Raw genomic sequence first — 17,176 nt, forward strand, 5'->3', positions numbered from 1 at the left:
AAACCAGATTAAGAACTGAGTACAAGTTAAACTTTGGGTCCCAAGATCTGCTAACAGTTTGGCAGATGGGTTAGATAAGCAAAATAAGGAGAAACTAGAGCTCAGTTATATTGGGGTTTGATTTCCCAGGGTAGGAACTTGAGAGGGGTGGCTAGAAAGAGCTAGGGTAACCTAAGGGGTGCTAGGCAGAATGTATAGCATTCTTTTCATATATAATTGACAAAGTTTCAATTGTTATTGATCAAAAACATAACTGTTAATAATGGTTTTAAAGAGTAGAGAGCCCTGTAAGTTTGTTACACCACCTGTATGTTTGGTAGTGGTAGCGAATTCTATTCTGGAAGCATTCCCAATAATACAAAGTACAAACATGATCCAAGGACAACATACCATTACCAATAAATGGTAAAAATTTCAGTCTTACAGAGAATACAACTGACATTACCATGATCTGTGTTGCAATACCCAAGACTATTACTCTTCAAGATATCCTTGAACACTGAAACTCAATTTTAGCATACATAGCATCCCAGGATATTCCAAAACCCTTGCCCTGAAATCCATTTATAACAGCATCCAATCATAATCCTTCTCCTGAAGTAGCTGATACTGTTTTTGTTACTGAATCTCATTCAAAAACCCATAACCATAATCTAAGTTACATATTCAAATGCTGAAGAAAAAAAAAAAAGAACAAACTCAAAGCCAGCCAATATATTACCAAATACCAGTTTAAATATCATTTAAAAGGCAAACTAAACACTAGTCTTTATCATAACCCCATTGAATTCATATGCTAGAAACACAATAAGTATGGATTACAGGTAATTAAATACAACAAATTGAAGCATACGAGCTTTGGGAAAATTCTACGAAAACCTTTGTTGGGATTGCAGAGTTCGAGGCTGGAGGTTTGAATTTGATATGGGTGGACTGATTTCTGACAACACCATTAAGAACATGTTTCAAGAGAAAGAGAAGATAACTTCAAGAATGACCAATCAATAATAACCCGATTAATGCATCCAAACAGAAGGAAAAAGGAGATTCTTTTAAACAGAAATCCCCAACATCTTTACCAGGTTACATCCAGTAGAATCAATCTCAGTAAATTAGTGTGGATGAGAGCCAGAGAGAGAAGTGTGGCTGCAATTCACGGCGGGTAGAGTGTGGATAGAAAAAGTGAATAGGAAATCCGATTTGTTCAGAGCGGGGCGGAGTTCCATAAACGTGTGTGGATCCACAGTTAACGGTTCAAGCCGATTTACGCGGGTTAGGTTAAGGTGCTCTTTCTAAATCCTACGTCAAGGATGATTAGGAATGGATGGGTTCAATCAAATCCAACCCGTAAAACCTTACTCGTACTACAACCGGTTTGCCCCCTCACAGAGGGAAAGGGCGGGGCGGGGCAAGAATTTTTTTTAGTTTTTCCTTTGTTTTAGGGGTGCAAACGGATTGGATCATGATGATCCGGCCCTATCCAATTTTACCAAATTCGGATACCCCTTACTAGACTTTGACCGGTTAGAGTTCACAAAATAGGATCCATTTTGAAATATTGGATCGGATTCGGATCACCTTATCGAATCTGAAAAGATCTGATCCGGCATTTGTATATAATCAAATTTGATCCTTATCGAATATGAAAAGATGAGATCATATTGGATTTCTATCTGATTGGATTCAGATATGCCTCGATTCAAATCCGATCAGATCGATTTAAAGCAGGAACACCACCCACTTGCTTATGCATTGTGTTCTTTTTTGGGCTTTTTACATAAAAAAAAAATGATGAAGTATGGTCATTTGGCTATTTTTGATTTGAAGGAAAAAGTAGGGAAAGGAAGAGAAATGTAGGGAAACCTTACATTACGCTTGCCAGTTCAAAATACCGACTTGGAATTGATTGAGGCTGCAGGGGAGGTTTCAGACGCTTTTGATTTTTGGGTAGCAACAACTTCCGTGGAATACTAGTAGGAGATTGGGAGAAATGAAACGAGCTCAAATGGATCTCACCGTTCAGCAGAGGATGTAAACTCCGATGAACACTGCAACGTACTCTAATGCAATTTTGGCCTAAGAACAATTGATAAACAGGGGTTTCAAATGAGCTTTTATCACGGATTGTCTACCTTCGAACTAAATGATGATCAAACGCTACTCTGGTTGGCGACGTGAAAACTAGGAGTAGGGAGGCCAAAGTAGAGAATCTTCTTCGCCATTTCACTACTGTGACGTGGAGGTTGAAGGCGATACAGTCATCCTCAGCCGGTTTCAGATCTGGACTTCTATTATAGTGATTCCCCTTCGCTTATTCTTCAGAGAGAGACTGAGAGAACGGTTTGGAAGAAGACTGTCGCTGCCAGAAGTTGCAGTGGCAACGGTTAGTTAACCAAAGTGGTCGTGAAAAATAGGGGAAGGGAGTAAGGAAGAGATGTTAGGATATTTGGTGACTAAAGTCAATTTGACTTAGTCCATCTTAGTTGTTACTTCTGTTAATAATTTCCTGGTTTGAAGGATTTTATTTTAGCTTAGATTCCTGTAATAGATTGACCACGTCTTTAGGCTCTGTTTTCGCAATTCTGTTTTTGTAAGGCTTGTATAAAGCCACAGTATCTTTCATTCAATAAACGGGCTTTTGAGCTTCCAGTTATTTGTATTTTCTGTTTAAAGCTTGAGAGTTCAACAATCTGGTATCAGAGCCTGGTTGAGAGAAGTTAGGAACTGCAGTATCCTAACAAGAGAGAAGAGTGAAACACTTGGTGAGAACGAGTGGAACACCTTGCGATGGCAACAGATAAATACGTCCAAGCAGCTATTCCTCAGTTTGATGGTCACTACGACCATTGGGCTATGCGCATGGAGAATCTTCTCCGATCCAAACAGTATTGGCACTTGGTAGAATCAGGAATTCCTACAATAGAAGATGGAGCTATGCAAACAGAGGCACAAAAGGAAACAATGGAGACGCTGTGACTCACGGACCTAAAGGTGAAAAATTATCTTTTTCAGGCTATTGATCGCACTATCATGGAGACAATCCTTGACAAAGGGAGTTCAAAGAGCATATGGGACTCTATGAAACAAAAATACCAGGGGTCAACATGAGTCAAGAGAGCTCAATTGCAAGCTTTGAGAAGAGAATTTGAGGTGTTGCAGATGAAAGAAGGGGAGACGGTGGACGAATACTTTGCTCGGACACTGACTACTGTTAATAAGATGAAATTTCATGGAGAAAAGATGGAGCATATCATAATCATTGAAAAGATTTTGAGATCGATGACTTCCAGATTTGATTATGTGGTATGTTCGATAGAGGAGTCTAATGATTTGAGCAAACTTACCATAGATGAGCTTCAAAATAGCTTACTTGTTCATGAACTAAGAATGTACAGTCATAACAGAGGTGATGAACAAGCTTTGAATGTCTCATATGAAGGAGGAAGAGGCAGAGGCAGAGGTGGTCGGAGTGCATCTCGAGGTCGTGGAAGAGGTCGAGGCAGACAGGGATTTAACAAAGCTTTTGTGGAGTGCTACAAGTGCCACAACCTAGGACACTTCCAATACGAATGTCCTAATTGGGAAAAAGGAGCTTATTATGCCGAGTTAGATGAAGAAATGTTGCTGATGGCTCAAATGGATCTTCACAACTTTAAGACAGGAACAATGTGGTTCTTGGACTCCGGTTGCAGCAACCATATGACTGGAGATAAGCAATGGTTTCTCCATCTAGATGAGTCTTTTAGGCAGGTTATGAAACTCGGCAATAACACCAAAATGGCAGTAATGGGGAAGGGAAGCATCAAGCTGCGAGTCAATGGCACAAGTCAGGTAATTACTGAAGTATTTTATTGTCCTAAGCTTAAAAATAATCTTCTTAGTATTGGTCAGCTGCGGGAACGCAATCTAGCTATTCTAATACAGCATGGAGAATGCAAGATTTATCATCATGAACGAGGGTTGATTATGCAGACTCAAATGTCTGTTAATCGGATGTTTATTCTTCTTGCTGAAATTGGAACACAAGTAGACCAAGCTCAAGTTCCTGTCCCTGCATGCTTTAAGATCACATCCGAAGATCAAACTGACTTGTGGCACCGTAGATTTGGGCACTTAAATTTCAAGGGCTTAAGAACCCTATCCTACAAGCAGATGGTGACGAGCATGCCTCCTCTCAATAGTTCATCTGCAGTATGCACAGTATGTATGATAGGCAAGCAACATTGAGAAACCATTCCTACAAGGAGTTTGTGGAGAGCTACAAAGAAGTTGCAACTCGTACATGCCGACATCTGTGGTCCCATCACACCTGAATCAAACAGCCATAAAAGGTACATACATTTATTGATGATTATAGCAGAAAGCTATGGACTTATTTTTTGAATCTAAAGTCAGAAGCATTTATTGTATTCAAAAAATTCAAGAGTCTAGTAGAAAAAAAAACTAGAAATGTTATATGTTGTCTTCGAACTGACTGGGGTGGAGAGTTCACCTCACTTGAATTCAATGAGTATTGCAGCTCAAATGGTATTGCTAGACAACTCACCGTAGCCTACACCCCACAACAAAATGGGGTCGCAGAGCGGAAGAATCAAACGATCATGAACATGGTACGATGCATGTTGACGGAGAAGCTCGTCCCTAAAGAATTCTGGCCGGAAGCTGTCAATTGGGTTGTTTACTTGTTCAACCGATGTCCTACTCTTGCTATAAAAGATAAGACACCAAAGGAAGCTTGGTCTGGCTTCAAACCTTCAGTGGCGCACTTTAAGGTGTTTGGATGCATTGGACATGTGCATATCCCCGACAACAATACACAGAAGCTTGATGATAAAAGTCTCCAGTGTGTCTTCTTAGGCTTAAGCCAGGAATCTAAAGCCTATAGGATGTATGATCCTGTGTCAAAAAGGATAATTATAAGCAGAGATGTGTTTGAAGAGGACAAGAAGTGGAAATGGAGTAAAACAACTAAAGGAGCTAGTTGTGCGGGTCTTGAATGGGGAGATGAAGATGGGTCACAAGAGCATGATGCAGAACATGTACATGAAGAAGAAGAGCAGGTTGTTGATGGTGCTACTGGGTCTGGTTCGTCATCAAATGAAGAAGCTGAAAACAACCCTTCAAGTCCAGTTCAAGGGAGGGTTAGAAGGGCACCAACGTGGATGGAAGATTATGCAAGTGGTGAGGGATTATCTGAAGAAGAAGACAATAATTTCATGATGCTTACTGCCTCTAGTGATCCTGTGTCTTTCGAAGACGCTGTCAACAGCCAGAAGTGGCGAGAGGCAATGGACTTGGAAATCAAAGCCATTGAGAAGAATGGAACTTGGGAATTGACCACACTTCCAGTTGGAGCAAAAAAAATAGGAGTAAAATGGGTATTTAAGACCAAGCTAAACGAGAATGGGGAAGTAGACAAATACAAAGCAAGGCTCGTGGCCAAGGGATACTCGTAGCAGTTTGGGATCGACTACATTGAAGTTTTTGCACCTGTAGCTCGTTGGGATACCATTCAAATGATTCTAACCCTTGCTGCTTGCAAAGGTTGGAATGTGTACCAGCTCGATGTGAAGAGCGCTTTCTTGCATGGGGACTTGAATGAAGCAGTACTTATTGGGCAACCTCAAGGCTATGAAGTAAAGGGAGAAGAAGGCAAGGTTTATAGACTCAAGAAGGCCCTATATGGACTCAAACAAGCTCCTCGAGCTTGGTACAACAAAATTGAGTCCTATTTCATGAAAGAAGGTTTCGAAAGGTGCCCAAATGAACATACCTTATTTACAAAGGCAAAAGGAGGGAAATTGCTTATAGTAAGTGTGTATGTTGATGATTTTATCTTCACAGGGAATGATGAAACAATGTTTGAAAAGTTCAAGAATTCTATGAAACAAGAGTTCGACATGTCTGATCTTGGAAAAATGAAATACTTTCTCGGTGTGGTGGTGCAAGACAGCGAAGGAATTTTTATCAACCAAAAGAAATATGCTAATGAAGTGCTCGAAAGATTTGGCATGAAAAATAGTAATCCAGTAAAAAACCCAATTGTTCCAGATTTTAAACTTGTAAAGGATGAAGGTGGCGCTGGTGTTGATGCAACTGCTTACAAACAAATGGTGGGTAGTCTCATGTATATGATTGCCACTAGACCCGACTTAGCTTATGTGGTGAGCTTAATCAGTAGATTTATGGAGAGGCCAACTGAGTTGCATCAACAAGTTGTGAAGAGGGTTCTGCGTTACTTAAAGGGAACTACTGAGTTGGGAATTTTCTACAAAAGAGGTGGAGAAGAGAAGCTGGTGGCCTACTCAGATAGCGATTATGTTGGAGATGTTGAAGACCGAAAGAGTACATCAGGGTATGTGTTCTTGCTCAATTTAGGTGTAGTAGCATGGTCCTCAAAGAGACAACCAATGGTCACTCTCTTCACCACTGAAGCTGAGTTCATAGCAGCTGCTTCTTGCGCATGCCAAAGTGTGTGGATGCGTAGGATTCTTGAAAAACTTGGCCATAAACAAAGTAAGTGCACTGATGTTTTCTGTGACAATAGCTCTGCAATTAAATTATCAAAGAATCCGGTTATGCATGGCAGGAGCAAACACATTGATGTTAGATTTCATTTTCTTCGAGATTTAACAAAGGATGGGGTTGTTAAGTTGGAGCATTGTGGTTCGAATGATCAGTTGGCAGATATTATGACTAAGCCTTTGAGTCACGAGGTGTTCATAAGATTGAGAGAGCTGCTTGGACTATGCTTGGCACCAAAGGTAAACTGACTGCAAATTGCAGGTCAATTTAAGGGAGGGTTTGTTAGGATATTTGGTGACTAAAGTCAATTTGACTTAGTCCATCTTAGTTGTTACTTTTGTTAATAATTTCCTGGTTTGAAGGATTTTATTTTAGCTTAGATTCCTGTAACAGATTGACCACGTCTTTAGGCTCTGTTTTCGCAATTCTGTTTTTGTAAGGCTTGTATAAAGCCACAGTATCTTTCATTCAATAAACGGGCTTTTGAGCTTCCAGTTATCTGTATTTTTTGTTTAAAGCTTGAGAGTACAACAAGAGAGAGGGAATGACTAAATGAGAGGAATCGATAGGAAAGATGGGAGAGAGAGAGAGATTGGATGTGAAGGGGGTTGCCATCGTTGTTTAGTGTGAGAGGTAGAAGATGAATAATGTTGAGAGAGATATCAAATGGAGGGAGATGATGAACAGTGGCATGAAGGAGGTGAAGTTAAGAAATGACAAGTTGATTTTTTGTCATGTTCACTGTTTTTGCAATATTTTTTAAAACATATATGGTTTTGCCAATTCATCAAACTTTGTTATTTTTTTTATAAAAAGTCTTTCTTTTTTTTATTTTTCAAATTTGAAATGCATGCTGGTTAGGAAACTTATAGCAGATGAGCAAACCATTACTCCATACGCATAAGGTGAATCGGGCCTAAAGCTCATTGAGGATTCAAACCTAGAAAATTAGCACTACAGAATAAATGATCCATTGTCATTGTAGCCGATTCACATATTATGTAGTTACAAAAATGAAGAATTTTATAGAGTTTACTTCTAGTGGGTAAAGCATTTTGGAGCAACCTCCAAGTGGAGAGGAACAATTTAGGACCGACATTCTTGAGGCTTCAGAATGGATTGCTGAATGGATTTTTCTTGATTTAAGTAATGGCCAATCTTCTAGTTTGATTTGTGGTCAGTACTTCAATATCCTTTGGCACATTTGGCTTGCCCGGAATGCCCTCATTTTGAATCATCAACATCAATACCCAGAAATCATTATAGAAAAGGCTTGTGTGGATTGTCAGTTGCATTTTGATGTTATTCATCACTTTCTAGTGGTATTTAATGAGATCAGTTCTTTGGCCCCAACTACAATGATCCATTGGATTCCAGCAACGAGAGGTAGTGTGAAAATCAATTTTGATGGTACCACTGCTACTGATAAATCTGGCATTGACATCATTATTCGGGATAATAATGGCTCATTTCTTTTTGCACGTGCTATTCCGATAGCACCTCAGCCTGCACTCTTCAGTGAAGCCTTAGCTATTTTGGAAAGCCTTCGATTTGCCTCTTCTCTTGGTATTTCTAATGTTGTAATTGAAGGTGATGCACAACTTTTGATTAATCTCTTGTTGGAGGATACCCTTTCCCCTCCATGGAGTATCTACACTCTTCTTATGGATTGTAAGAGATTCCTATCCCACTTTCAAGACTACTCAATTACTTTTGCTCCCTGGCTTTGTAATCGGGTTGCCCATAGACTCGCTAAACATGCTTTGTCTTGTTATTCAGTGCACACTTGGTCTGTAGCACCTACTTTTTTTTATTCCTTTTTTAGAATTTGATGTAATTGAGTAATTGTTGAAGGAATCAGCCTTCGGGCATTTTCAAAAAATAAAAATAAAAATAAAATGCATAAGGTGTGGGTCCCATGTAGGCCCATGTATACAAAACAATGGTCAGGATAATGATACATTCATTCATGATAAGTTGCATATCTGGCTACCCCTATGTGCATTATTTTGTTTCCAACCAATCTGGCACATCATAGAGTCCAGATTATTTGAACGCATATCGATGTTGAGCAAGTTATGACTAATCAATCACACGAATTGGGATCTACTCCTCACACTAGCCTCACAAGCACATCTCACCATGCATTGGGAACATCTCCTATGAATAATAACGTATAAATACGGGAGATGTTCCTAATGCATGGTGGGATGTGCTTGTGAGGTCGGTGTGAGGCACCCTATGTGAGGAGTAGATCCAGTCTCCAATCACACATCTCCACATCGATGTTACACGTTTCCCAGCATTCTTATATGCATCCCCTTTAATAGTCACTGTGAGTTTGGATCTATTCCTTACAATGTGCTCCTCACACCGACTTCATAGCATGCCCTAGCCACACATTGGGAACATCTCTTGTAGTGATATTTATTATTTATGGGGAGATGTTCCCAATACATGGTGGGATGTGAGTTGTGACTATGAGGCCAGTGTGAGGAGCTCTATGAGGAGCATATCACAATTGTACTCATGGGACTACAAGTTTTATTTTCTTTTTTTCTTCTATGAAAATTTTATTTTCATCTATTTTTTTAAGTCATAACCCTAGTCCCTCTCCTTTTCCCCTTTTCTCGATCCCTCCTAGTCGTTGTTCCTATTGGTTTGGTTAATTTTGTTGTTGCAGAAGAATGAACCATGGTGTTCAAATAGCTCAAAGCGATGTAAAAGCATCAAACATCCTCCTAACAAACATTTCATACTATGATTTAGGAAATTCCAAATCCAAACCCTAGTAGTGGATTCTCCTAGTTACACTGACCCTCACTACTAGGCTTGTAAACAAATTGGATTCAGGAAATTCCAAATCTGGTCCAATTATTGAAAACTTGCATCCGAATCTGATCATATTTGAAGACCTCGGATTTGAATTCAAATCCTAATAGATTCATATGAGGTTTGAATTTAATTTGACTCTTCTTTATTTTTTTAAATACAAAAAATTAAAAAGTTAATTACTTTTCAACTTTTATATGTAATATATTAATATAAACATAACATACTAAATTTATTATGTATATAAATTCATATATAATATAATATTTAAAATATTTATTTATAATTTTATAAAATTTATATATTAAAATCAATAAATATTTATAATATAATTAAATTTGGATTTTAATAATATTGGATTAAGTCAAATCCAAATCTGATCTAATTATTAATCGATTGTAGATCTCAAAATCCAATTTTGATCCGATTACATAAATTCATCATACGAATCCAAAATAATCGGATTGGATGTCGAATTGGATCTCATATTTCCGAATATCATAGATAGGCCTACTCACTACCTAAGGACAAGAATTGTTCAAAGAAGAATAATGTTTATAGCTTTTGTGTGATTGTTCTAAAACTAATCGTGGCAACTAAAGCCTTTTGCTCCAAGAAAGAGCAACTCTTGATGGTAATAGGCAAGCCACTATTGGATGACTTGAAAGGCTTCTGGAAATGGTGGTTGGATCATAGCTTGTAGGCCATTTCAAAATAGAGAGGAGCCACAGTTTCCATGTTAAAACTTCACTTTGCCTTTGCCAACTAATGATGGGTGTTTTGGCAACTCCCAATTCGCTGGTAACTTGGATGTCAATCTGGAGGATTTTCTGCTAGAAGGCGGCTTGGATGTCGAACTGACTGGGCTGAATTAGAAGGTTGTTCGGGTGTCGAGCTAGATTAATTGCCAAGCTATGTAGTTCTTTAGAGAGACCTATAAGGAAACAACGCCAGAGTGCCCAAGTTGCTTTTACCCGATGTGGACGCTCCAATGCTTAAGTTAGTACTAAGTTGTGCGAGTTGAATGCTAATATGCTATTAAGCTTGTGAGCAATAAATCGTACCTCCCCCTTGAGGTTGAAGGTGAGGCATATATATAGGCGTTGTTTGGCGTGGGCTTCATGCATCGCATCCGAGATCTCTAATAGGTCATGCCTAACTGGTCCGAAGTCCTCGGAGGTAGTCGTGCATGTAGACCAGTCTTTGCACCTTGTTCGGTTTCCTCCGGAACATTTGGTGCAAGGGCCAACTTTTGGAAAACCTGAGAGTGACAGGATATGGATGCAAAATCGGTCGGCGAGCATGTCTCGTAGGTTGCCACCTGGACCTCAACCAAGCCAGCAAGCCCTCGAAGGAGGTCGCTCCTCACATCGAGGCCACTTCGGTTGGTGACAAGGTGCCACAGGTTGGCCCTAAACGAGGTATTGCTAGCCGCCTTAAGTTGTGGACGAGGTCACCAACTAGGTTTCCACTAGGTCGCAGGTCACCAGGTCAGCGGAAAAGGCAAGTCGCCATGACAGCAAAATAGGTAGGTCGCTAGGTCGACGGAGGCAGGTCGTTAGCTGGGACTTCATTAGCTAAGGCAAGTCATCACATAGATGGTGTCTGAATGTTATCCAGCTGTTCTGAGATGCCATGTGCCATGACGTCACTAGAGGGCTAAATCCACCCTAATCAATTTCCCCCCACTCCCACGCTGAGGTCAGCTCAGCGAAGGGAGTAGCTTGTTCTTCTGGCCCAGAGTGACTAGTTTGATGAGCTTATAGCCATAGATGTCGGTCCAATTTTCTCCTTAGGTCTAAGTATTGAATGCAGCCTTGCGCAGGACCTCACCGTCTTGATTATAGGTGCACAAGAGTGAATTCATCTGCTCGAGGAGAGGCGAAGCATGCACTCTGAGGACATATACCTTAGGGATGCGACCACCAAGGAGTTTAGCAATTCGGCCCAATACCTCAAGAGCGAAGTTTGCCATGCTGTTCAAGAGGGGCTTCTAACTACGTGATTGCCTCGTCAAGTAGCTCCACTCATGTAGGCTACAACACACTTTCTCTCGAGTCGAATCTTGAAAGAGTAGCAGGTGAGGTCGATGCGGAGTCTGAAACCGAGGTAGTCGGTTGTAAAGAGATCGACCAAGTTTGCATGTCTGCCACGATGCTGAAAGCGAAGTAGTCTTCCCTTCCTTTGTTTCTTTTTCTCTCCTCCTTTTTTTAGGGTCGGTAGTGAAATGCCAACGTCCTTTGAGATCGACTTAAGCGTGTTGCCGAGCTAGATAAACGGGGGCCAACCTTCTGAGATCAGTCTTCCTGCTGCCATTGTATTTTTGGAGTAGACTTGAGGGTGCCTTAGCTAAAAAGCGGTATAGCTTTCCCTTAGAACTCAATTTGACCAGGTCGCCAAAGTGGATGGTCGTTCTATAGTAGCTTTAGTAGCTTCAAATGTGGTTGCTTCTATGCCCTCAAATGGAATTGGCTTCCCTAGGTGGGTGCTTATGAGACCAAGGTGTACATGTATTGCACCTGCTCCTGGAACTACTGGCCGCCTACTCCTACTGGAGCTATGGGGGGCTCATCTTGAGGGGGTGGCTCGGTTGTTTGCGGGTCGCCTACTTTCACAGGAACCACAAAGGGTTTGACCTATGAGGCTGATTCCACATTCAATTTGCTTCCAACTCTCACGAGAGCCATATCTAGTTCGATCAGTAGTGAGGCTTTGTAGTTTGGGCTGCGAGACAATTTGGGCAAGATCGCTAAAGTTCATCGGGCTAGTCGCTCATATTCTATCCTGCTTGTGGGTTTTGTTGATACGTATGTTGTTGTCAGCATTGGGCGATAGGTTGATGCCACAACTACAATAGATCATCCCTTGGGGACGCTGGTCATCTACTCCGACGAGAAGCCATAAGGAGCTCGACTTGTGGGGGTAGCTCTACTAATTGTAGGTTGCCAACTCGCATAGGAGCCTTGGAAGGCTCGACTTACAAGGGTGACCACACAATCCGTTGGCCGCCGACTCCTATCGGAGCCATGAAAGGCTCGACCTATAGGGGTGACCTCACGAAACAGAGCCGATGAGGCTTCATCCGGGCTGACTGTTGTTGAGAATGAATATAGAATGAGATGAGGTTGACAGGGCTGCTCCACAATCTGTTGGACATCAACTCCCACGGGAACTATGAAAGGCTCGACCTGCAAGGGCGGCCTCACTTCGAGGTGCCTACCATCGGATTGCTAGTTGTTGAGGTCGCTCTGTTGTTGATTATTCTATGGCGGCATGAATGCACAGAGCTTCTCCTCCCATGCCCACATCTGGAGATTCATGCTTTAGCTCATAAAACTGTTGCGCTTTAAACTCGACGGGAATTGTTGATGGCTCTACCGCGGGGAGAGGGGAATTCACATGAGGTAGTGATGTATTTATCTGGGGTAATTGGAGTGCTGGGTTCATCACGGTTGCTACTCCATGAAGTGCTAGGGGCACTGAACTTACTTGATTATCATAGAGGGGTATTCGGGGTTCATTACGGACACTCTTGCTCCCCAGTAACTGATACTTCATTTTCGATGTTAGTGTTGCTCAAAAATGCCATTGAGTTGATAAAGGCTAAAACTAGAAGGTGAGAACTTAGTTTTTTCTTGCATTTCCCATAGACGACACCAATTGATGATGAGCATTTTGGCAACTTCCAACTCGGTGGTAACTCGGATGCCGACCTGGAGGATTTCATGTTGGAAGAAGGTTTGGATGTCGAGCTGACTGGGCTGAATTAGGAGGCTGTTCGGGTGCCAAGATAGATTGATTGTTGAGCTGTGTAGTTCTTTAGAGAGACTTGTAAGGAAACAACGCCAAAGTGCCCAGGTTGATTTTACCCGGTGTGGGCACTCCGATGCTTAAGTTAGTACTGAGTTGTGTGAGCTGAATGCTAATATGCTATTAAGCTTGTGAGCAATAAATCGTACATCCCCCTTGAGGTTGAAGGTGAGGCCTATATATAAGCGTTGTTTGGCGTGGGTTTCATGCGTTACATCCGAGATCTTCAAGAGGTCGTGCCTAACTGGTTTGAAGTCCTCGAAGGTAGCCATGCACATAGACCAGTCTTTACGCCTTGTTTGGTTTCCTCTAGAACATTTGGTGCGGGGGCCAACTTCCGAAAATCCCGAGAGTGATGGGATATGGATGCAGAATTGGTCAACAAGCACGTCTCGTAGGTCACCACCTGGACTTCAACCAAGCCAACAAGTCCTCGAAGGAGGTCACTCGTCACATCGAGGTCACTTTGGTTGGTGACAAGGTGACACAGGTTGGCCCTAAACGAGGTGTTGCTAGCTGCCCTGAGTTGTGGACGAGGTCACCAACTAGTTTCCACCAGGTCATAGGTCGCCAGGTCAGCGAAAAAGGCAGGTCGCTAGGTCGGCAGAAGAGGTAGGTTGCTAGGTCAACGGAGGTAGGTCGTTAGCTGGGACTTCATTAGCTAAGGCAAGTCATCACATAGGTGGTGTCTAAATGTCATCCAACTGTTCTGAGATGCTATGTGTCATGATGTCACTGGAGGGCCAAGTCCGCCCTCAACACCAACAACCAAACCTTAGGCCTTCTATAGCTAAGATGTTGCATACAATGAAAGACAAGATGTCATCCTTCTCCTTTGTTGCCCTAGCCCTAGTTGCAAAGCTCAAGTAGACCACAACCTAATATCAAAGATGAACATTGTATATTTTACATTTGCCACGCAAAGATGGTCTTCCCATTTTCAAATCCAGCTCAAGTTGATCCATTGGATTCAACTAATCCTTAGGAGAAAACCATTACTAGACTAAGGAAGCAACTCATTTAGTTTAATCTAGCACCATTAGTTAGGAATTTGATTTCCCCTAACGATAATGTGGCTTTGGTGGCAGGCTGAAATGTGCCATCACCTTAGAAATGATTCTCAACCCGTCATTGGTTTTCATTTCAAAAACCCTATGTAACAAGGATAAGTCCATGAAGATCTTGTCCAAGTTTAGTCATTATGAGTTTTGTTAATGAGCCTCATGGTTTGTTTGGATGTCTTTGGTTCTTGTGGTTAAACTCTTAAAAGTGTTGTTGGTCAAATTCATTTTGCTATTGCTAATGTAGTTCTTGCTTCTATCTTATCTCTTCCACTTTACATTAATTCCTTGGCACTTTCTGTATTATAGAGACTCCCATAAAAAAGAACTAATAGGAGGTGTATAATCAAATTTTTGCTATTAGCCAAGGTATCTCTGCACCTTAGTGTTTGCATGTTAAACATATATTGTCTATAAGAAGTGATCACTATCTCATAGTGCTTTATCCTAATTTGTGTTGATGTAGTATGCATTTGGTATAACTTCCATTTATTAAATAAACATTTGTATTTGATTTGCCTTCAAAATCAAGAAAAAGTGATTGATAAACATTTTCTAGTATTTGTTGACAACTAAACGCCACTAGGCACCATTAAACACTACATAAGCTAAACGGTAAATAAACACTTTTGTGTTGGTGGGAACATTAAAATAAAGCTTCCCCCAACAGTTGGCTTGCATGTAAATTAGGACTTCCATTTATAAGACTGCAAGGTGTACAAAATAGCATGATGGGACAAATGCCTACATGGCGATGACATTTTATCAAATAAATGGAAGCCATACCAAACACTGCCGTAATTATAAAAGCCCACACTGATTTTGAGCCAATATGGCTACCTATATGAATCAAAATACACAAAATTCATGGCTTCCCTTTGTCATAATTCTACTAGAAGCTTTATGTCAAAATGTAGTGATTGCCAGAACAATATTGCTGATTAGGGTACTAGTTGCCTCAGAAATTTTAGAACCAAAATTAGGGACTTAGAGTTTAAGCTCAATAAAGTGCCACTTGGTCATGACCAAAATGGCCAACTTAAAAAAAAAAATCCTTGTGGCATGAGTTTGAACATTTATGTGAGACTTAATAAGTATTTTCGCATCAAGGTTTCAAGACATGATGAAATTCTCACAACTTATAGCAAAAGAGTTGGGATAATATTTTAAAAACCTACTTGGAACTAGAACCGCTTTGGCCTTTCCATATCATCGGTTTGATCATCTAGTTTGAACGAATGATCCGTTCAAAATTAAAAAATAAATAAAATAAAAAATTAGCCAAAATCATTGTTTGGGTCAATGGTTCGACTGTCCAGGTCAATGGATCACTAACCAAGTCAACAGTTTTTGGCCAAATAACGAGTTAAGGGTGAAATGGAACTGGTTGCTTGGATGGTTCCTAAAGCAAATAGTTTGACCATTTGTGTCAATGATGGTTCGAAAACATTGAGTTGGGATGCCATTGATCCAAAATTTGTTGCTTTCATTCAATGCCTTTTTCAACACCAAGAGGAGATAAAAGATGTAAATGGCACAACTTTGGTTCTCATACCAAAGAAAGAGAATGTGGAGATAGTAAGCGATCTGAGGCCCATTGGTCTTACTAATGTGCCATACAAAACTCTGATATAGGTAATTCAATCTCTAGGCTTACCAAAGAAGTATGGAATGGATTAAAGGTTCAAAGATCAAGATGAATGGGGATCAATGGCTTTAATACCAAATGGATAGATGTTGGTCAAATGAATGGATGTAGGATGGGATATAGCAATATGGATAGGAATATACATATGCAAAAAATAGTAAAACAGTATTTATATAAAAGAACAATAAAATAGTAAATTAAAGAATAAGACTTCGATAGAAAAACTTACAGAGCTTTAATAAGAAATATCACTGAAAGGGTTATAGGGTTTACACTCGACACTCAAAAATTCTTATAGAAAATATTACAAAGAATAGAGGAAAACATTAACACTCAAAGGAAAAGCACTCAAAGAATCACTGGACTGTTGAACACTCGAGCAACTCCAACACTCCTTCTTGCTGAGATTTGAGCCATATTTATATATAGATAGGTTGGTCTTCAAATAAGATCTAGCTTCTATAATTTAGATGCCTTCTTATCTTTAACTTTGTCTTATTAGATGAGTTGGCTTCTTGAAGATGCTTCTTTATCCTCAACAAATCTTCATTGTTGAGCATTATTGACGAATCTTTGTTGTTGAGGCTAGTGGCGAGTCTTTTTATGAGAGGAAATGTTCTTTAATAGTAAGATTCTCAAATTATTGATACTTTAATGCAGATTGACAAACCACATGCTTTCGGTCTCGATGTCTTTAAAGATTTCCATGCTTTTCTCTTTCATCTTTTCTGCGAATTGAAGGGACATTTCTTCGAGCTCAATAGGATCCATGTTGAGGAATTTATTCTTGAGCTTTTCTCGATAAGACTCAAATAAGTCTTGAAAAACCTCATCTTCTTCTATTGGCTTTAGAGCTGACGTGAGATCGAATTTATCCCACCACTTGATTTCAATGATTATGTCAATGGATGGAGACATCCAAGACACATCCAAATGATAACTCCATTTTAGGATCCACGAGAGGCGATACATTTTGAAGAATTCAAACAGTTTTACATGTTCGAATCCTAAGTAACTTCTTCACCCAAAATTTGAATATTTATCTAATAATTCTTTTTGAGGGAAGATGTCATCTGATGCCCCTAGCGTGAGGATGCTTTTCTTTCCCGTTCCATAGAGAAAAAATAACTAGAGAAACATTTTAGGTTTTGGGGTTAACAAGGGCAAAATCACACCATTTTCAAAATTTTTGGAGGTATTTTCGACTTTGGGCTTGTTCTCTAAGTGTGATAAGAGCCAGCTCGCAAGCTTACAATTTCAAATCTGAAAACAAGATTCATACCCATTTTCAAAAGCAACA

General features: G+C 40.3%; 1 long non-coding RNA gene across 1 annotated transcript; it reads right to left on the minus strand.

Annotated features, from left to right (window-relative positions):
• Window positions 1-371: 371 nt before the first annotated feature.
• On the minus strand, window positions 372-1,231 carry LOC104603449 (uncharacterized). Its single transcript, XR_736217.2, has 2 exons — window positions 880-1,231; window positions 372-553 (listed from the first exon to the last, which is right to left on the minus strand). It is a non-coding gene; the product is annotated as an uncharacterized LOC104603449 (long non-coding RNA).
• Between the last annotated feature and the right edge of the window lie 15,945 nt (window positions 1,232-17,176).

Source organism: Nelumbo nucifera, chromosome 2 (assembly GCF_055504915.1).
Source record: "Nelumbo nucifera cultivar China Antique chromosome 2, China Antique-T2T, whole genome shotgun sequence".
Taxonomy (NCBI): Eukaryota; Viridiplantae; Streptophyta; class Magnoliopsida; order Proteales; family Nelumbonaceae; genus Nelumbo; species Nelumbo nucifera.